We start from the raw sequence: 22,831 nt of genomic DNA, 5'->3' as shown, positions 1-22,831 counted from the left end.
TATTTGTAGTTCTTATTCCAGATTGCATATAGGAACCAGTACTCGCCATGAGGCTCCTGTTCCTGAATACACTAAAGATTCCCTATTACCTAGAAGCCATTACAGAGATAGATAATTGGAGTTACCATCGCTCTCTCAGAGCTGTCCCTGGAACTAGGTACTCATTCCTCGAGGGCCTAACACTTTCCAGCTACTGAGCCTTCTTAATAATCTATGTGAATGTATCATCTACTACTCGTTATGTTTACAGCATACTCTGTCTACTCACTATCTATAAGTTTCTCTCTACAGCTCAGCAAACCCGGAGGTCACAGTTCCAGGATCTGAGGGACTTCAGCCCTGCCGGGCACATCAGCTCACTACTGCCACCTCTGGTGGTTCTACTACCTGTCTAATAAAGAACTATCTGTGTCTGTCTCCATACTCCAGCCTAGCCGGTGGTCCCTCTCACGATATCTTCCTGAGGGCGCTGTCATCTGCCATCGGCCCAAGGATTCACCAATTCACATTAGAGTGCTCATTCCTCACACTTCAAGAGCTGAGCACAACAGACTGTTACCTTGCAGTCTAAACCTCAACTGTTTGCTAACATCTCCTTCCTCAGGAACTGTATCATAACAGATTGCTACTTCCTAGCAGGAACCATACAGATGGCCAACGCCTCCCTTCAAGGGAACTACCTCATATCAGATTTCCATTCTGTGCGGAGATCCATAACAGATACTAACTCCTCCCCTCTGGAGGAACAGATCCTTATAAGATTGCTGACTCATCCCCTCTGGGGAGCAACCCCATGTCAGTTTGCTAAGCTCCTAGCAGAATGTCTACCAGAGTGCTAAATCCTAGCAGATTGCCAATAGTATCGACATTTGAGAGTCATTGGCGCCAGATCTTGAAAGATTGTGAGGGAGTGAGATTTCCACATAATGTCACGCTGCTTTCTGGCCGCTTCGTAGACCTGTGATTTCTGCAGAAAATTGTAAAAACAGATAATAAGGTCCCGTGATCTTTGCTCCCTTCACTGTCCCAGGGCCCGGTGAGCTCGTTCCAGCCAGATTGTAGGGGCTTCTACAGAGTTGTTATCCTGGTCCGTGGACTCCATTTGCAAGATGAAAATACAGATTTCCTGGGCAATGCTATGGGCATCCGCATACTCCGGACTGTCTGGCACGCCTCTGATTCGGAGATTACATTTCCTATTTCTATTTTCCAGATCCTCCAATTTTTCAGAGAGGTCAGAGAGATCTTTAGTAAACTGCTGCTGTTGAGCCGACATTTTGTTCATGGCCTCCCCATGACCATCCACCCTCACTTCCACATCATCAATGCGGTGTCCTAGGGCAGCTACGTCCTCCCTAATGTCAGCAATGGAGGACATAAGGGCTTGTTTATGCTGCCTCATGTCGGTGCAAAGCTCCAGAAACCACCCTCTCATCTCCTCCTTTGTGACTGCTTCTCCCGCGGTAAGCAGGGTCTGCTGGGGGAGGGCTCCGATCGTGTCACCTGGGGCCTCGGCAGCGTCAAAATTGAGGCGGGTCTGATCCGTGCTCGCAGGCCCCTCATCTGTGTGCAATTTCCCGTAGGAAAATTGTTTAAAGTCTGCCGTTTTTTTTTTCACCGTCATGATCGCAGGCATGACGTGAGCAGCCGCTGCAGTGCAAGCTGGGATGAAAAATCGGGGAAATCGAATGTTTATATGGTGTTTTCAGCGTGTAGGGGTCGGAGCTCTGCACTTACACGTCTTGTCCCATTGGCCGCGGAACAGCGCCCCCCCCTGTTTCCTGTCTTTTAACCAGTTTGTAATCCACGAAAGGACATCACCTCCTATCCCATGACTTTTTAGTTTTCTTAGAAGCCTCTCATGAGGGACTTTGTCAAACGCCTTCTGAAAATCCAAATACACTACATCTACCGGTTCACATTTATCCACATGTTTATTAATCCCTTCAAAAAAATAAAGCATATTTGTTAGACAAGACTTCCCTTGAGTAAATCCATGTTGACTGTGTTCCATTAAACCATGTTTTTCTATATGCTCTACGATTTTGATCTTGAGAATAGTTTCCACTATTTTTCCTGGCACTGAAGTCAGGCTCACTGGTCTATAGTTACCGGGATCGCCCCTGGATCCTTTTTTAAATATTGGGGTTACATTGGCCATTCTCCAGTCTTCAGGTACAATGGATGATTTTAATGATAGGTTACAAATTTTAACTAATAGATCAGAAATATCCAGCATAGCTCCCTGCTTCAACGGCAGGGGAGAAGAAAAACAACCAATAAGGGCTGAATAACACAGTCTGGGTAAAACAAATAAACATGGGTGTAGCTTGCTTATTGCGGCGGTTACTACCCCTACTACCCCTAACTAATCAAGCTTGATATTTCACTTGGTTGCAGCTCCATCACTGCTCTCTACATTAATGGTGGGGGTGGAAGGGAAATAGAACCAAAGAGCTAAGAGAAACAGATAAGTATGAGAAAAAAATGTGAAGCTTGCTGGGCAGACTGGATGGGCCGTTTGGTCTTCTTCTGCCGTCATTTCTATGTTTCTATGTTTCAGTATCATAGGATGCATACCATCCAGTCCAGGTGATTTGCTACTCTTTAGTTTGTCAATCTGGCCTACTACATCTTCCAGGTTCACAGTGATTTTGTTCAGTTCGTCTGACTCATCACCCCTGAAAACCATCTCCGGAACTGGTATCTCCCCAACATCCTCATTAGTAAACACGGAAGCAAAGAATTCATTTAGTCTTTCTGCAATGGCCTTGTCTTCCCTAAGAGCCCCTTTAACCCCTCTGTCATCTAACAGTCCAACTGACTCCCTCACAGGTTTCTTGCTTCGGATATATTTTAAAAAGTTTTTATTATGAGTTTTGCCTCTATGGCCAACTTCAATTCAAATTCTCTCTTCGCCTGTCTTATCAATGTTTTACATTTTTTTTAATTTAAATTTTATTCAGGACACAGTGATATACAATCGAACAAACCATGTGCATGAAAACACCTGTAACTAAATGGATACATGAGTAAGAATGTATAAAATGTCACAAAGCATGGAAACCCTAGCCCCTCCCCCCCCCCCCCCATCCTCTACATTCCCTTCTCGATAATGGCTGAGGTAGTTCATAGAAACCTAGGTATGGATATAGAAAAAGAAGATAGAAACTTCCATAAAGAGACACAAAGAGATAAGTGACTGTAAAATTAGTAAAACAGCATGGCACTCTGTACAATTTTCCACTCTAAGGCTCCGATTTCCATGAGCAGAAAGGCGACCAAACTTTCTTAAATCGTCCAATGGATTTGTTAGAATGTGCGGTAATTTCTGCTAAGACATATAGTTTCCCCATTTTACTTTGGACTTCACGTAAAGCAGGCAAGGAAGGTGATTTCCATTTCTGTGCTATTTCAATTCTAGTAGCTGTGTAGATATAATGCACCAAACCACATTCTGGCTGTTTACACAAGGGAGAGGAGACACCTAGAAGAGCCAGAGAAGGAGAGAGCACCACATAAACTCCCATCATCTGCTGTATCCACTTTCCAACCTGTGTCCAGAGTAGATGAACCTGCACGCATTCCCACCACATATGGAAGTATGTCCCACAGTCTGACATCCCTGCCCACAGAGATTAGGTAGGGCAGAGCTCATTCTATTTAATTTCGCTGGGTAGTAATGCCATCGGAATGCCACCTCATTTACTAGTTTGGACATATCACAATGTACTTAATTTAATACCTTCTTAAGGCTTCTCTTTTTCCAGCTGAACCAGCTTCCAAGTTCAAGGTCCTTGTTATTATGTAACTTTTTGCTTCTCTGCTCTTGTCTCTTACCACAAAATTTGCTCCTTATGTTATGTTACGTTATACTGATCTACCCCTGTTCGATGTAAACCGACCTGATATGGTATTCAACCTTGAAGGTCGGTATAGAAAAATGTTAAATAAATAAATAAATAATTTATGGAGTTTTCAATCAAATAAGCCGCTATAAGCCCCCTACCCGTATTTTTAAAAATTGTCTCCCAGTCTTTTTGAACGAAAGTGTGATGGAGGTTTGCTTCCCAAGCCAACATATGGGGCTTTTTCGTAAAGACCTCCCTCCCCACTAATGTATATATAATCGAAAGTAATTTAGTGGTATGGTCCACCTTACAGCATAATGACTCAAAATCCGATTTTCCCTGTTGGAAATGGCCCTTAAGCAGCGTGGCCTGGGCATAGTGTCTCAATTGAATATATGGATAAATATCCACATCTAGTAAAGCATATTTCAACTGTAAGACCGAAAATGGAATCAATCCCCCTGTGCCCCAAAGCTGTTCCCAAAGCTGAATTCCTTTTTGCTGCCAACCGATAAAAGGCTGGATTTTCGTAACCTGGAGAGAAAGTGTTATTCGCATAGAGATAGGTACTGTGATGATATTCTCTCGTGCCTACAAGTAAATGCCCTTGTGCTATCCAGAGGTCTAGGGGGATAATCATTGTGGGGGGCAATATCTCACGGAGCGGCAGTAATCACGTTTTTTTGGGTTGCCAAATAAGACTGAATAAAGGAATGTCTCCTAATAGCTGTTGACTAAAGTGGACCCAAGGTATAGGATTGCTCTTTCTATGCCAATCTACGAGCATCCGGAGCTGGGCGGCTAAATAGTAATTTGCTAAGTTGGGAACTCCCAGACCTCGTTGGGAACGATGTTTGTACAAAGTGGTGCGAGCGATTCGTGTTTTTTTCCTGCCCCAAATGTAAGACTTAATTTTCTTTTGCCAATACAATAATTTCCCTTTCGGGACAGCAATCGCTAAGTTCTGGAACAAATACAAAAATTTAGGTAATACTGACATCTTAATAGCGGCAATTCTACCTATCCACGAGATACTGTATCTGTTCCGTTCCTCCAGGTCCCGGGAGATCTTCAGCCAAAGTGCGTCATAATTTAATTTAAACAGATCTAACGAAGCGCTAATGTAGACTCCCAAATATTTTAATTGTGTGTGCGCCCATTTAAAGTGGAGACGGGATTTAGGTTGCAGAACTAAATTAGGATGTACGTTGATATTAAGAATCTCTGATTTATCCCAATTAATCCGGAATCCAGAGACCGCGCTGAAATTTTCCAGTGCTGTGGTCAGATTTGGTAGGGATAACTCAGGATCAGTGATTGTAATCAAGACATCATCTGCAAAGAGAGATAATTTGGAGGTGAAGCTCCCTATATCTACGCCCCTTATGCTGGGATGATTCCGCACCTGATTAGCCAGAGGCTCTAAAAAAAAATAGCAAACAGAAGTGGAGACAGAGGACATCACTGCCTGGTGCCTCTTTGAACAGGAAAGGTGGGAGAGTATCCGCCGTTGATCTTAATACAGGCCATGGGGTTCTGATATAATTGTTGTAACCACTGTAGAAAAGAATCTCCAAAATTTAATTTGCGTAGTAGTGCAAAAAGATACGGCCAATGCACCATATCAAAAGCCTTCTCGGCGTCAACGGAAAGAGCCAAGGTAGGGATATGATGCTTCGAGACCCACCAAATGATATCTAATATTTTGTGTACATTGTCGCTCGCTAGTTGGCCTGGAATGAAACCAGCCTGGTCAGGATGTATAATAGAAGCGATGAAGCTGTTTAATCTAGTGGCTAGGATTTTAGCTAATAATTTAAGATCAATATTAATTAGGGAGATCGGCTGATACGATCCGCAGAGGGTCGGGTCTCTGCCCGGCTTGGCTAGAACTGTAATACCAGCTGTATTGGCTAGTGTAGAGAGGAGTCCCTTGTTTTAAAGCTTGGAAAAAGTTCACTAAAAGAGGGGCCAACTGGGCTGCAAATACTTGGTAAAAATGACACGTATATCCATCAAGTCCAGGTGACTTTCCAGGTTTCAACGCTTTGATAGCAAGTAAAACTTCTGCCTCGGAGATGTCTTCGTTCAGGATGTGATGTTGGGGGCCAGATAATTCTGTCACTGCAGATGAGTCAAGATATCTGTTTATATCTGCGTATGTAATGGTGGAGTCATTAGAATACAGTTCTGCATAAAATTGGTGGAAACGCTGTCTAATAGACTTATTATCTGTTAATAGCACTCCGTCTTGGTTTTTAGTTTTGACATCTAGGGACACAATATTATTCCGCAGTTCCTCAATCTGGTTTGTAAGAGCCTTGGATAGCGGACTAAGCTTATGTATGTTTTCCAATTTCTGAAGTTTCGTGAGAAGTTGATTACGTTCACCTTCTCTCTGCTTTTTCAGAAACGTAGCCCTAGCTATAAATTTGCCCCTTAGAACCGCTTTTAAGCATTCCCAGATAGTCACTGAGTTAATATCCCCAGTGTCATTAAACGCTAAATATTCATTAATATTCGCACTAATTTGGGATACATAGCTGGGATCCGCTATGAGAGAATCATTAAGTTTCCAGAACCGAAGCCCTCTATCAAAATCTTGAAGCTGTATTTTAAACCAAATAGGCGCATCATCAGACCATACTATGGGATCTATGTCTACTGCACTAATACATGGAATTATATCTATGCTACCCATAAACATATCTATACGCGAATAACTCCCATGAGGATGAGAATAGAAAATATAATTCCGGGTGCGAGGATTCCGAGATCTCCAAATATCTGCCACTCCCTGTTGTTTTAAAAAACTTTTCAAAGCAGTTCTAGCTAGTTTGGAGTCGAGCTGTGTCTAAATGGGGATTAAGAGTTATATTGAAGTCCCTCCAATAATCAAATGGCCTTCCAGTTTAGATCCCAAAGACTGAGACAGGGAGTTGTAAAAACCATCTTTGTGAGAAGTTGGACCATAGAGAGAGACCAAGGTAAAGATTTCCCCACCCACAGATAATTTAACCATGATGAATCGGCCCTGGGCATCAGAAAATTGTTCTTTCAACTCAAAATGAAAGTCCTTATGTATCAGGATACCCACCCCTGTGTACCTGGTGGCTACAGAGGCTGCAGCCCAATATTGGTATGGGTATTGATTATTACTCATCAGTTTTTGGTAGCACTTCCTCAGATGAGTTTCCTGTAAGAGTACGACATCAGCCTGCAGTCTACCCAATTCCTTGAATAATAATAATCTTCTCTTTTGGGGGGAATGTGAGAAACTAGCTTCCTACTTCCACAATAAAACTGAAACCATTATGGCACGCTTTGCTCCTTCCCCATCTACCACTGTACCCTGTATTCCTAACAACACTCCCAACTCCAACGCCACACACACCCCACTCCTGACCACTCGCACTCTAACTGCGAATTCCACAACTACCCTCTCGAACTTTGAGAACACTTCTGCTTTAGAAATTGAAACTACACTCAAAAAAATTAAACCAGCAATGCATCCCATAGACACTATACCAATGAAAACCCTCCTTACTATCCCCTCTATAATAGCTAAACCCATAGCAAACATTATCAACAAATCCATTACTGTTGGCCAGGTTCCTACGCAACTCAAACATGCTATAATACAGCCCACACTCAAAAAACTTGATCTCGATCCCTCAGAACCGGCCAATTACCGCCCGGTGTTGAATCTCCCTTTCCTCTCAAAAATAATAGAAAAAATCATCAACAAGCAGCTCTCAGAATACATTGAGGAGCACCATATACTATTCCCCTCCCAGTATGGTTTTCGCAAGCATCACAGCACAGAAACACTACTCATTTCCCTCTCAGAATTCATACTTAAAGCCCTAGACATAGGACAATCCTACATGCTTGTTCTACTTGACATTTCATCCGCCTTTGACACTGTCAATCACAACACTCTCATCATGCGCCTCAAGGAAACTGGCATCTCTGGCACTGCTCTACTCTGGTTCCAATCATACCTTAGCGATAGGAACTACAGTGTAAAAATGGGCCTCGGTGAATCAAAACCAATAAGACTGTCCCAAGGAGTACCCCAAGGCTCCTCCTTCTCTTCAACCCTGTTTAATATCTACCTCCTCCCTCTCTGCCGACTTCTCTCTAAACTGGGTTTCCCGCACTTCATCTATGCAGATGATGTGCAGATACTCAGTCCCATTACTGACTCGCTCCCTAATGCAATGAAAGTCTGGAACTCAGCACTTACAGAAATAAACAAACTCCTTACTGACAACTTCTTAGAACTTAACACCAGCAAAACCGAGTTACTCATCATCTCTCCCCAGAACAAACCCACCCACAAACCTTCACCTCCCTCACAACCCAGCCACTCGTCCGCACAACCGGTCCGCAGCCTTGGCATAATGATAGACAACCATTTTAATTTTAAAAAATTCATTACGGCCACAATAAAAAATGGATTCTTCAAACTCCATACGCTAAAGAGAATCAAACCCCTCCTACACCCTTGCGACTTCCGCACAGTTCTACAAGCCATGATACTGTCCAAGCTTGACTACTGTAACACCTTATTACTAGGCCTACCAAAAAACTCTATACAACCTCTACAAATGTTACAAAACGCTGCAGCCCGTATTCTCACTAACACGCACCCTCACGATCACATTACTCCTGTTCTCCAGTCTTTACACTGGCTCCCAGTAGCATCCAGAATAATATATAAATCCCTTTCACTCATACACAAAGTCATTCATAACTAAAATATGCAATGGTTCTCCGATCATCTCATTTTCAATAAGCCAAACAGACCAGCAAGAACACAACATCAGGCGAAACTCCTGACACCTTCACCTAAACTTCCACTAGGGAACGCTCTTTTATCATAGCAGGAACCACTCTATGGAATAAAATGCCCTCCAACTTACGCCAGGAAAATTGCCACAAGAAATTCAAACAGAATCTTAAAACCTGGCTGTTCAAACAAGCATACCATTGACTGACTCGATACTCTATGATTAACTTTATCTCCCATTAGACCTCCCCCCCGACTCATGACTCCCTTTTAGAATCCCTCCCTCAACTTATATACGCCCAATCAATCTTTTCTTTTCTTCTCCTCTATCAATAGGAATCCTCCATCCCCCCTTCATTGTAATACTGTATATATTCCCAATGAAGAAGCCCAAAGTAACGCCAATACATCCTTTATTCAGGTTAGCTTCAATTCTGTGGTGTAAATTTTAACCAAATATATTATGTTTATCACTGTTACCATGTTTTGAACTTTTACTGTTTACTTTCAATCCTTGTTGTATATATAATTCATTGTAAAGCCTGTTGCTGCATTATGTTCCACTGTAAACCGAGGTGATGTTACTAACGTGCCGCGGTATATAAAAAACCTTAAATAAATAAATAATAAATAAGTGCACCAGGTTGTCCAGGCGAGAGTCCTGGTGCTCCCAGAGGTTGGAGGCCCACACCAAGGGTCTCCCGTTCAGCAGAGAGATAATGAAGCTTGTCTTGACCAGGTCTATCGGAAATTGAAGCAGAAGGAGGTTGAATCGGATATAGCACTGGTTCAGGAAGCCTCGGCACAACTTCACGTCTCCTGAAAACCTTGAAGGCACTGGCATCTGTATGGGTGCTGTAGATCCGGAACTTGTGCCAGCTCCGGGTACTGGAGGACTGGCAGCCGTGGTTCCGCCAGCACGGTCGGCGAGTCCCTGCACCGTTGCCATCAGGGTGTCGAGGCAGGTTTGCTGCTGTTGCAGCTTCTGGGCAATACCGGGATGGCTTTCAAGCCTGCAAGATCCGCCGGGTCCATGGCCTTGCAAACTGTTACGATTGTGGACCCTTGGGCCGGCTGAAACAGTGGATGGTAAGATGCGGAAGGCCACAGCAAGTGTCTCAGCCGGGAGGTGGCACTGAAGAGACTCGGAAGAGGCTTCACCACTGGAAGTCTGTGGTCCCCCCAGGAGCCCATAGGGACCTGGACCTCTTGGACTTAGGTGGGATCCTATGCGACCAAGGGTCCGGATGGCGGCTGAAGAGATGGATGAAGGACGGCTGGACCCAGGTAGTGAAGGGTCTTCACCCTCGGAAGCCCGCGGCTCCCCCAGGAGGAGCCCGTGAGAGCCCGAGCCGCTGGGACTTAGGTGAATCCTCTGAGCCAGCAAGTACCGGATACCTGAGATGATGGAAGAAGCCGAAGTCAGAGTCCAAGAGCGAAGCCGGGTCAGAAGCCAGAAGTCTGATATCCAAACCAAAGCCAGGGGCATAAGCCGAAGACGGAGTCGTGGGACGGAGCCGGGTCAAAGCCAGAAGTCAGAGAATGAACCAAACCAGGAGCGGAAGCCAGAGACGTGGTCAGGAGACGAAGCAGGGTCAGAAGTCAGGAGTCAAGAGTCAGCGGAGGCAAACCGAAGTCCAAAGCAGCAAATAAAGACACAGAAGATTGTGGAACCTCGTTGCAAGGCCCTGAACTGCTGCAGCTGCTGGGTTTAAATGGCCCAGCAGTGTCTGATGTCATCAAGGGCTGTTCCTGAGTTTTCCCGCGCTGGCCCCTTCAAGAGGGAACCCTAGCGCGCGCCCGCGCGCCTAGGGGGCAGGGCCATCCGGGAATCAGCGCTGGCGTCTCCCCTGCAGGGAGAACGCCGCGGAGGGCCGCGTCTTCGGCCTTGGAGGCCGGGGGGAAGGCGTCCTTGCGGCCGGGCCGGCCGCTTGGTAAGTGGAGGTCCCGGGGCATGGCACGGGACCGTAACAGTCTATGGTCGTCAACCACTACCTCCTCTGCCGCTACCCTTATCCGTGGCCTCACCAGCAGCCCAGACCTCTGCAGCGGAATTACAAAAACTTTGGAGACAAACTAAAGAGCTGGTCCTTAAAGCAGGCCAAAGGGCTAAGAAGATCTATGATGCTTATCATAGGGAGGCAACTCAATTTCGACCAGGAGACAAGGGCTGGTTGAGTACCAAGTTTCTCCGTCTCAAGTTGCCTTCCACGCATTTTGCACCTCACTATGTCAGACCCTTTCCCATTCTCCGACGGTTGGGGAAATTGACGTACAGCCTGCAACTACCTCCATCCATGAAAATACACAACACCTTTCATGTAACTGTTAAAGCCTCTTGTACTCTCTGAGTTTTCCAAGAAAACCCCAGAAAGAAGAGTTGCTTACTTGTAACAGGTGTTCTCACAGGACAGCAGGATGTTAGTCCTCACATATGGGTGAAGTCAGTGGACGGAGCCCTGTCTGGGAAAACTTTTCTGTCAAAATTTCTAGAAAGCTTTGACTGACACTGGCACACTGAGTGCACTGAGCATGCTCAGTATGCCATTATCCCTTTGACCACAGATGTCTCCCTTCAGTCTCGTTTATAGCAAAAAGCGTAAGCGAAAAATAAAATAATAAAACATATGTAGACCCAACTACGCAAGATGGCGGGTGGGTTTCGTGAGGACTAACATCCTCCTGTCCTGGGGGAACACCTGTTACAGGTAAGAAACTCTGCTTTCTCACAGGACAGGCAGGATGGTAGTCCTCACATATGGGTGAGTACCGAGCTGTAAGAACAGAAAAACATAAGAAATTGCCATGCTGGGTCAGACCAAGGGTCCATCAAGCCCAGCATCCTGTTTCCAACAGAGCCCAAACCAGGCCACAAGAACCTGGCAATTACCCAAACACTAAGAAGATCCCATGCTACTGATGCAATTAATAGCAGTGGCTATTCCTTAAGTAAACTTGATTAATAGCCGTTAATGGACTTCTCCTCCAAGAACTTATCCAAACCTTTTTGGAACCCAGCTACCCTAACTGCACTAACCACATCCTCTGGCAACAAATTCCAGAGTTTAATTGTGCGTCGAGTAAAAAAGAACTTTCTCCGATTAGTCTTTTTATTTTAAATCTTTTTATTGATTTTGCAGCAAAAAACCTTTCTCCGATTAGTCTTAAATGTGCTACTTGCTAACTTCATGGAATGCCCCCTAGTTCTTCTATTATTCGAAAGTGTAAATAACTGAGTCACATCTACTCGTTCAAGACCTCTCATGATCTTAAAAGACCTCTATCATATACCCCCTCAGCCGTGCACCAAATGCACCCAAATTACGTGCAACAAGCACAACAACAGGGGTGGAATTTGGTAAGGAGGGCATCCTGAAACCCTGAACGGGTTGGAGGAAGGATGTTGGGTAGTTAAACTGAAAACAAGTTATGTAAAACAGACTGGCCAAAAACAGAAGCTTGCCAGCCAGCCTTATCTAAGCAAAAATGGGCTGCGAAGGTATGGAGAGAGCTCCAGGTCGCAGCCTTACTGAACAAATATCAACAACCGACCGAAGATGAGTCATTGAGGTTGGCACGGCCCTAACAGTGTGCTTTCACACGGTCTTGTAGCGGAATGCCTGCTTGCTGGTAGCAAAAGGAGATACAGTCCGCCAACCAAGAGGAAAAGGTCTGTTTGCCCACTGGAACTCGCAGCTTGTCTTTTGCCAAAGAAGGAAAGAGTTAGGGGTAATTACTATGGAATGTAGTGCGGTCTAGATAGAATGCAAGTGCACTCTTACAGTCCAAGGAGTGGAAATCCCTCTCGCCCTGGTGAGAGAGAAGTGTTGGGAAAAAGTGGGCAGGGTATATTCTGAGTAAGGTGAGATGCTGTGTCTACCTTAAGAAGGATATGAGGTTGAATACACAGGACCACTTGGTCATGGAGGAATGCAGGGTCAGGTGAGTATGTAACAAGGTGTGGAACTCACTGACTCTGTTGGCAGAAGTGATGACAACGAGGGAAAGAAGTTCCCATGCCAGACTGTTAAGTGATAGAAATGTAAAGGCTCGAACGGGGAACGTATGAGTCTTGTAAGCACTAAATGTAGGCCCCATTCCGTAACCAGTGAAAATAGAGGCGGCTTAATCAGTGGATGATCCATGGTAAGCTGACTCGGAAGGGGTTGAACTGCTAACTGGGTATCCCCACTCCCAAGTGGTATGCCAAATTGGAACCGAGGTGTACCCATGTAGAGGATGTCTGGGGAGCAGAATCCGAGGAAGTAAGAAAAAAAGAGTGGTGTAGAAAAAAGGGGGTAATACCCTTTTGTATGCGCCATGTGGTAAATCATGCCATTTCGATTTATGTGTGGAAGGCTGTTGTGACACTACCAGTACCTGAGAACATCAGTGAGTCTGTGAAAGCGAATTGATTACTGGTGTGATAGATTGTGAAGTATGAGAAAGCATACATGTCGCAATCAGGACGTGAGTCTGAGAAACAGTGAACCCCATCATGGTGTAGCATAATGAGAGTCCTGGCTATGAGAGGCGTCGAAAGAGGCACATATAAGAGGCCTTTATCGCAGAACGAGCAAAGGCATCCATGGGAACGCATTCCGAGACATGTGTAGGGAGCAGAATCTGTCCGCCGTATGGTTCGATTCGGACGCAGAGGGCAAGGTCGGTTGACCTCAGCGCTAGAAGATTTTGCTCGCTACACATACAGTCAGAGACCATTCGAGAGGATGGAAACATCTATGAAGAAGGTCTGCTAGTGCGTTCAGTAAGTCTGCTAGATAAGTGGCCTGGGGATGCATGGAGTGTGCAAGTGCCAAAGGCTAGAGCCACGCAGCTTCCTAGCAGGGCAGCTAAGAGGTTGTGCATGCTTGTGTGTTGGCAGTACCACAATGTCACTATGCTGTCTGTCTGTATGCACAAAGGTTTGTTGCAGAGGCAGTACTGTAAGGCATAAAGGCATAACTCATAGCTCGAAGCTCCAGGAGGTTGACGTGAAACTCTGTATGGAGCGGAATAGACGCATATTGGGTTGGGAATATGCGGATTTGAACTCTTCAACCCTAAGTAAATGCGACCGTGAGCAGGACCAGCTGAGGATTTGGTTCTAGATCGGTAATATGGATTTATTTATTTATTTATTTATTTTTTATTTTTATATACCGATGTTCCTGTAAAGAATACATATGGATCAGGGATAAAAGCGATTGAACAGCTTAGAGCCACTGATAATTGAAAAATTCCACTGAATCTTATTCATAGCCAATCTGGGCATATGAGTAAAGTGGATAGTGAACAAACCCCGTGGCCCATCAATGAAAGAATTGAGGGGTTGAGGTTACGTTGCATGCACGCAGAGATGTGTAGGAATTTGTCAGAATGTTTGCGCGGTTGTTGGACAGGAAGTTCATTGCGACTGTAGTATCCAGAACTATTCCTTATGGGATTTATGGTTGTTAAACAGCAATCCCAGGTAGTAGATTTATAGAGAGTCATGGAGAAGATAGAGCTCCTTGCTTGGATTGACTGCGGTTAGGCAGTTGTCCATGCAAGGAAAAGCATGAATGATGTTTTACTCCGTAGAGAAACAGCATCACTGCTATTGATTTTGGTGAAATACCCAAGTTGTCGAAGCTAGTGCAACCGGCAGAAGTTGGGATTGTAATATTGTTGACTCACTATGAAGCACATAGAAAGACTAAAGGAGAGAGGCAACTCACTTACTGCAGTAAGGGAAGCATGGTGACGAGAGATACCGTTTTACCTGTCCCTTCTGAAGAAAGTAGACATTTCTGAGGTCCAGGATGGGCAGAGAGCATCTGCTTTCTGTTGAAAGAAAGAATCGTGAGATTAACCCACCCCCCCATGCTTTGTAGCATCTGGGGGACTATACCCTGAACCCTGGTACTAAGTGGGGTGGCCGCTCTGATATCTGGCAAGTTGAGAGACCAGGTGTCCAACTGGCGGAGCTGATGTAATCTGGATATCAGCTAATCTCCCGCGGGAACATAAGCGGTAAACGTCTTACCCGCATGTCTGTCTGCTGTGCAAGAAAACGTTGAGAGCTGTCGCCAGGTCTCGAGGTGGGCTTGCAGTTGTAGCAGTGTTTGCTGGATCTTGTGTCTAGCAGATCAGCTAAAACATCTGGGATTTCGAACCTTAATTAGGAATCAGAAGCCAGAGTATTATCTAGTACAGAGTCCCGTTGCCGACAACTGGAGGATGTCTCGATGCAATCCCAAATTATTGGTAGAGGGGTTCCCTTGGTGTTGTGTCAAACATGGCTGGCAATAGCAATATGTGACACTAATACGGTTCTTGGAAGATATGGAAATGATGGCAGAAGAAGACCAAACGGCCCATCCAGTCTGCCCAGCAAGCTTTCGCACTTGTTTTTTTCTCATACTTATCTGTTAGTCTTGGCCCTTAGTAACTTTTTGGTTCTATTTCCCTTCCACTCCCGCCATTAATATAGAGAGCAATGTTGGAACTACATCTAAGTGAAATATCTAGTTTAATTAGTTAGGGGTAGTAACCGCTGCAATAAGCAAGCTACTCCCATGCTTATTTGTTTACCCAGCCTGTTCAATTCAGTCCTTGTTGGTTATCTGAATATAAATCCACGTTTCTTCATTCCCCCCTGCCGTTGAAGCAGTGAACTGCGCTGCATATGTATTTCAAGTGAAGTATCAGGTTTAATTGATTCAGGGTAGTAACCGCCGTAACAAGCAAGCTAGACCCATGCTTATTTGTTTACCCAGACTATGTAATTCAGTCCTTGTTGGTTATCTGAATATAAATCCACGTTTCTTCATTCCCCCTGCCATTGAAGCAGAGAGCTAAGCTGGTATGCATTGAAACTGAAGTATCAGGCTTATTTGGTTTGGGGTAGTAACCGCCATAACAAGCAAGCTACTCCCCGCTTTTTTGTGAATGCAAATCCTTTTTTCCACATTTCCTCTTGCCATTGAAGCATAGAGCAATGTTGGAGTCACATTAACCATATGTATGTTTACTGAATAAGGGTATTATCTCCAGGTAGTAGCCGTCATTTCCGCGAGCCACCCTCTCGTCATTCACATCCTCTAGACTTTATGGATCCACAGTGTTTATCCCATGCCCCTTTGAAGTCCTTCACAGTTCTGGTCTTCACCACTTCCTCTGGAAGGGCATTCCAGGCATCCACCACCCTCTCCGTTAAGAAATACTTCCTGACATTGGTTCTGAGTCTTCCTCCCTGGAGCTTCAAATCGTGACCCCCTGGTTCTGCTGATTTTTTTCCAACGGAAAAGGTTTGTCATTATCTTTGGATCATTAAAACCTTTCAAGTATCTGAAAGTCTGTAACATATCACCTCTGCTCCTCCTTTCCTCCAGGGCGTACATATTTAGATTCTTCAATCTCTCCTTATAAGTCATTCGATGAAGACCATTCACCTTTTTGGTCACCCTTCTCTGGACCGCCTCCATCCTGTCTCTGTCCCTTTGGAGATACGGTCTCCAGAACTGAGCACAATACTCCAGGTGAGGCCTCACTAAGGACCTGAACAAGGGGATAATAAATTCCCTTTTCTTACTCGATATTCCTCTCTCTATGCAGCCCAGCATTCTTCTGGCTTTAGCTATCGCCTTGTCACATTGTTTTGCCGATTTCAGATCATTAGATACTATCACCCCAAGGTCTCTCTCCTGCTCCGTGCACATCAGCCCTTCACCCCCCATCGAATACAGTTCTTTCGGATTTCCACCCCCATATGCATGACTCTGCACTTCTTGGCATTGAATCTCAGCTGCCATATCTTCGACCGCTCTTCCAGCCTCCTTAAATTCCATCTCATTCTCTCCACTCCTTCCGGCATGTCCACTCTGTTGCAGATCTTAGTGTCATCCGCAAATAGACAAACCTTACCTTCTATCTCATCCGCTATGTCGCTCACATAGATATTGAACAGGACCGGTCCCAACACCAATCCTTGCGGCACTCCGCTTAACACCGCTCTCTCTTCAGAGTAAGTTCCATTTATCATCACACATTTATCATCACAATCCAGGCCACCACCTCGGCACTCACTCCTAAGCTTCTCATTTTATTCACCAGCCTCCTGTGCGGGACCATATCAAAAGCTTTGCTGAAATCCAAGTAGATGACATCGAGCGCTCTTCCTCGATCCAATTCCCTAGTCACCCAGTCAAAAAAGTCAATCAGATTTGTCTGACAGGATCTTCCCCTGGTGAATCCATGCTGCCTCTAGTTCAGCAATTCTCCCAAGTGTAGATAGTTCTCTATTTTTTCTTTCAGCAGCGACTCCATTACTTTTCCCACCACACAGGTGAGGCTAACCGGCCTGTAGTTACCAGCCTCCTCTCTGCTCCCACTCTTGTGAAGCGGGACCACCACTGCTCTTCTCCAATCACTCGGAATGACCTAGAACCTTTCAAAACCATGTGGCCCGATTTAGATACCAGGTCTCGATGGGATTGTTGCTGAAGCGGGATTAGAGTACGTACCATCCATCGTGGTGGATTGCAGAAGGACGAGCCGGTGAATATCGATGGCTCCATGGACTTCGGGAAGCATCGAGGACAGCCTGAGGGACGTAAATGTCTGACTCAATTCTGTAATCTGATATGGTAGCACAGCTACAGAGGAGACAGGCTAGGCGTGTCTGGCGCTTCCACATTATTTTGTGGTGGATCAGAACTCCGCACCGGTGTTGGTGAGGAACGCCTCGGCGCCTTGGGTGCAGAGGAGCACATGACTCATGAACCCAGGCCCGCTTCGCAACTGGCTCAATGTACATTGACGCCGGTGGGGAATAGGTATCCCTCGGAGCTCGGCCCGGTCATTCTCCAGCACCGAGGACTGCCACTGCTGTGTGGAACAGTGGCAGTAGTGATGTTTCCCTCGGCCCGGTCATTCTCCAGCACCGAGTAAGATAGCACATATGTCTTGGATTGTGTCGGTGGCGGACGGTCACTGTGCCGGTGACGATGATTGCCACGGTGCTCGGCCCTGTCTTTCCCCAGCACAGAGGTGGATGCCCTCGCTGTCTTGGATGGCAAGTGGTGACGGACTGTCAGCATGCCTGCACTGCTCCTGGTACTATGTAGTGCCCTAGGATGATACAGGGCTTTGGTTAAGAACCCGAAGTATGGAGCATTGTGTTTAGTCGAGGGCATTGCGTTTAAGTGCTATGGCAGTATTGACTGTACTGATGGCGGCATTGAAGGCGGCCTTGAGGTTATCGTGAAAACATCCATGGAAGCGTCGATGGCCCGGGCAGAGCACCAATAACATTGACGAAAGCAACGACGGCATTGGCGTAGGTATCGATGGAATCGATGTGGCATCGACAAAATCGACGAGAGCATTGACAGCATCGGTGGAATCAATGAAGGCACTGATGGAATAACTTGGGCGTTGATGGCATGGATGGAATGGACACAGGCTTCGACGGCATGGATAAAATCGACACGGCCATCGACGGCATCGACCCGGGCATGGATGGAATCGACCCAATCATTTATGGCACCGAAGTGGGAATTGATGTGGGCATCGATGAAATTCATGGAGAGATCAATGTCATGGATGTGAACATCGATGGCACTGACAGAATCGATGCGGGGATTGATGGCATCGATGGACCGAGGGGGGGGGGGGCATGGATGGAGGCAGGACGACATGGATGGAGGTACCGACAGTATCGATGGGAGCATTGACCGCATGAAGGTACTGAGGGAATCGATGGGGGCATGGATTCGACAGCGGCCCTGGCGGCAACGGTAACCGTGGATGTCCCTATTCCACTAGCCCTAACAAGCAGGTGGAGGATCGCAGGAGGACACTCGCAAGCTTTGTGGGGCTAAGGATGAAAACATAGGGAGAGGGAAGGCCGCAATTCGGTTGGTAGGCCGGGGAAACCGTTAGTGAGGTGGTAGGAACCGACTGAAAAACAGGGCATAGTATTCACCGAGCATCGATTAAATGTATGCGAAGGGAGACCTGGGTAGGGAAAAATTGTTTGTGAAGTAAAATTTCAAGTGTTTCCTTGAGGAAAAGTTGTGAGAATTTCTCACAGAGCTCCTGACTGCGATGCTAACTGCAGCGCGGAAAAAAGAAGACTGAAGGGAGACACCTGTGGTCACAGGGATAATGGCATGCTGAGCATGTTCAGTGCTTTCAGTGTGCTAGTGTCAGTCAAAACTTTATAGAAACTTTGACAGAAAAGTTTTCCGAGACAGGGCTCCGTCCACTGACGTCACCCATATGTGACGACTACCATCCTGCTTGTCCTGTGAGAACCAAGTAATCTGGATGCTGAAGAAGATATCAAATACAAAGTGATGACATCTTACATCAGTGATGGCCAACCTTTTGAGCTCAGTGTGTCAAAATTCATAAAAAACCCGAGCATAACTCGAGTGGTGTGTCACTTCTAGAAAAATCCATAATTTTGTGATATTTGTAGCTCTAATTAATAACAGTTATATTTTTAATATATGTACTGTATTTATTAATAAAGCAAAAACAAATAATTCTTTACCTTACCTGCTTAGTGACTTTTTTGTTGCTGAATTTCATTGGCTAAATCTTCAATTGAAGGTTGGTATTTCATACACTTCAAGCCCAAGCAAGCGTTACAAACTTAATCTGTCAGTCTGTTTCTTTTATTGGCTCCCATTCATTTTCTCACACTCCCTCCCCATCTCCCAGGCATGCACACATTCATTCTCACACACACAGACCCCCAGGCAGGCACCCATGCATTCACACACATACACCCCCAGGCAGAGTCCCATTCATACACATGCACACACTAAAGGCAGACTCCTCTCTCTTTCTTTTGCCAGCAACCTCAGAACCTCTCTCATTCCTCTGCTGCCACTGTCATTGCTGCCACATGGCTATTGGGGAGGTGCCGATTCCTGCTACTGACACTGAAGCCCATTCTGCTGCCTCCTCTGTGTAGGCTCTGTGGGCTTCCACTTTCTCCATGCTGATCTCGTAAATTGTGAGATCCGCATAGAGAAAGTGCTATTCTTGCACATTCCCAAAGATTACATGTGCCAATCACTAAAAAGTAATCTATATATTTTTTTTTGCCTTTACTGTCTGATCTTAGTTTTCTATTCGGTTGGTCACAGGCTTTTTTTTTTCCACCTTCCTTTTCTTATTTTTTTTGCCAATTCCTTTTATATCGTCTTTTTTTCTGTTTCTTTTCTCTCCATCTTCTTCCCTCAGGGGAAGAAGATGGAGAGAATGAGTCAGGTTCTCATTCTCACATGCATTTCTTTCTCTCTCACACACACACAGGCTCTAACTGTCACATGCTCTCTCATACAATCATTCATACACACAATTTCTCACTGGCACATGCTGTCTGACTTACACACCCAGGCTCTCTCTCACTCAAACATGCTCAAGCAAAGGCTCTCACTCTCACATGCTCTCTCTCATACAATCATTCATACACACAGTCTCTCACTGGCACGTGGCACATGGCACTGGCACATGCTGTCCGACTCACACACACAGGCTCTCTCTCACTGCCACATGCTGTCTTGCTCAAGCACAGGCTCTCACTGTCACATACTGTCTCTCATACAATCATTCATACACACAGTCTCTCACTGGCATATGCTGTCTGACTCACAGGCTCTCTCTCTCACATGCTGTCTTGCTCAAGCACATGCTGTCTCTGCAAACATTCAGGTCCTCACTCTCACACACAATCTCTCAACTCATCTCAAACACGCACACACACCCACCCTCTACAGACCCTCAGCCTCTCTCTCACCTCTGGGCCTCCTCTTCGCGGGTCGCCGCAGGATGGGCCCTGCAGCGGCCCTGATCTTCTCGGGCCATGGTGGCCCTGCTACCGGGCCTCTTCCTCTTCTCGGGCCGCTGCGACTTGGAATTCGCGGCGGCCCGTAAGCACAAGTGCTGCTCCTCTTCTGCACGCGCTGATGCTTCTTCTCCTTCCTGCCCACGCGACTCCGGCAACGTTTACGTCCGGGGCCGCACAGGCAGGAAGGAGGAGGAGCATCAGCGCATTTAAATGCGATCTGTTTCTTCTGGCCGTGGTGACTTGAACCTCACCACGGCCCTGCCTATCGCTTCGCCGAATAAGCCTCCCTGCGCCTGGGGGCATTGGGGAGGGGGGGTGGAGGGGTCCAGAGGGTGGGGGGATACTAAAAAACAAATTTTAAAGGGTCGGTGCAGCTGAAAAAAAAAAAAGGCTCGGCACAGCCGATAAAAAAAAAAAAATTCCCGATAGTCCATGAAACGCTGTGCGTGTCAGCAAAAACGTCTCGGCGTGTCACCTCTGACACGAGTGTCATAGGTTAGCCATCACTGTCTTAGATGTTCGCAAGAGAGGCAAGACATGGGAGTACCTCATCTCCTGGAAGGGATATGGACCAGAGGAAAATTCTTGGGAACCACTTGTCAACATCATCGACAAGGATATGATCCATCGGTTCCATCAAGCGCATCCTAAAAAACCCAGGCCACCAGGAAGGGGGCCCAGAGGGGGCCCTTTGAAGGGGGGTACTGTTACGTCCGTCGGTCGCAGACGGCTGCGACCCCTCTGCCTCACCTCTTTTCTACCTTTCTGCTCCTCGCTGGGGAAGATGGCTGCTTCCGCTGATGTTTGCCGACCTCTCCGGCATCCCCGAACCAGCATGGGCGATTGCGTTCGCCTTGTTTCCTCCTGAGGTCTCCTAGGGTGCAAGCGTGTTACCCGCACATTTGAATGCGTCATGGCGGGAACCTCGGGGGTGGCCCACCGCATGACGTCACCAACTACGGGTACTTAGCCTCCGCTCACCAACTGTGCTATGAGTTAGCAAGGATTACGGTCCAGCTGATTCTGACCGTTTCTAAGCTGCCCGCTTGGAACTCCTTCTACTACCCTCAGGATATTTGCTTATTCCGAGAGCTCTGGGTACTCGCTCCTCGAGGGCCCTTCCGCTCCTATCCACCCTCCGGGGTTTGCCTTGCTCTACTACTCTGGACACCCGCTTCTCGGGGGTCTTGTCTGTTCTCTCCCCAGGTACCCTGCCAGCAGGAAGCTTAGGTACTCGCTCGAGGACCTTCTCACTCCCACTCTCCTGGGGTATCCTGCACCACGGACCTCGGTTCCTACTACCGACTCTATTGCTACAGCGGAAGTTCTACCTTGGCTTCAACTTCCAACTAGTGAGTACCTCAATTCTCCAGAGTCTCTCTCTGCTTCACCCCACCAGATTCTCGGCATACTCTGCTTGCGGACCACTACTGGATCTGTCTCCACCTACCTTGCATTGGGTTACCCTGCTCCACAGACCACTACCCGACCCACTTCTCCCAGCCGGGGTGAGAGCTAATCGACACCTGATATCCTGTGTCAGGTCTGGAGCCATTCCTAGAGATATTCAGAGTCTATAAGTGTTGCCCGCTCCTCAGACAGCACCATCTGCTGTACAAATAAAGCTTCTTCCCTCTGTGTCCACTTAGGAGTTTAGCCTATCGCTGTGGTTCTCCATGGGATCCTCCCCATAGGAGGAGTCATCGCCACAACGACCAAGAGTCCACTAACATGTCTCTCAAACACAACAGCTACAAGTACTTGACAAGTACCCAAACACTAAGTAGATCCCACGCTACTGATGCCAGTAATAGCAGTGGCTTTTCTCTAAGTCAACTTGATTAATAGAAGTTAATGGATTTCTCCTCCAAGAACTTATCCAAACCTCTTTTAAACTCAGCTACACTAATTGCACTAACCACATCCTCTGGCAACAAATTCCAGAGCTTAACTGTGCATTGAATGAAAAAGAATTTTCTCTGATTAGTTTAAAATGTGTGTGAGACCCTTAGAGCAGCCTGGGACTGGGGTAGGCTGGAGAACAGACCAGGCTGGACTCTGACTGCTTTTCACCGGTTTAATTTTCAGATGTATATAAACAGAACAAGAAAACTGCTGCTTACCTCAGCAGACTGACAAGCAAAAGAAAAACTTCCAAAACAGACACATCACTCAATTACAGCTTCCTTCTTCTTCCTGGGGCCTTCTCTTCTCTCTCAGGGCCTCCCCTCTTATCCCCTACCTCAGGGAAACACCCCACCCGAAGATCCCTGTCCTGTCTGTCTTAAAGTGGACAGGGCCAGATAGCTGGAGCCTGTCCCTTAAGGCAGTCTAAGG

At 46.3% G+C, this 22,831-nt stretch overlaps 1 protein-coding gene across 1 annotated transcript in view; it reads right to left on the bottom strand.

The window, feature by feature from the left end:
- LOC115083510 (zinc finger protein 189-like) overlaps positions 1–22,831 on the bottom strand; it is a 537,273-nt gene that overhangs the window by 73,376 nt on the left and 441,066 nt on the right. The gene's annotated exons all lie outside the window — the stretch shown is intronic.

This window comes from Rhinatrema bivittatum, chromosome 2 (assembly GCF_901001135.1).
Source record: "Rhinatrema bivittatum chromosome 2, aRhiBiv1.1, whole genome shotgun sequence".
Classification (NCBI taxonomy): domain Eukaryota; kingdom Metazoa; phylum Chordata; class Amphibia; order Gymnophiona; family Rhinatrematidae; genus Rhinatrema; species Rhinatrema bivittatum.
Note: the sequence above shows the minus strand (reverse complement) of the source record. Positions and strands in the feature narration are given on the sequence as shown.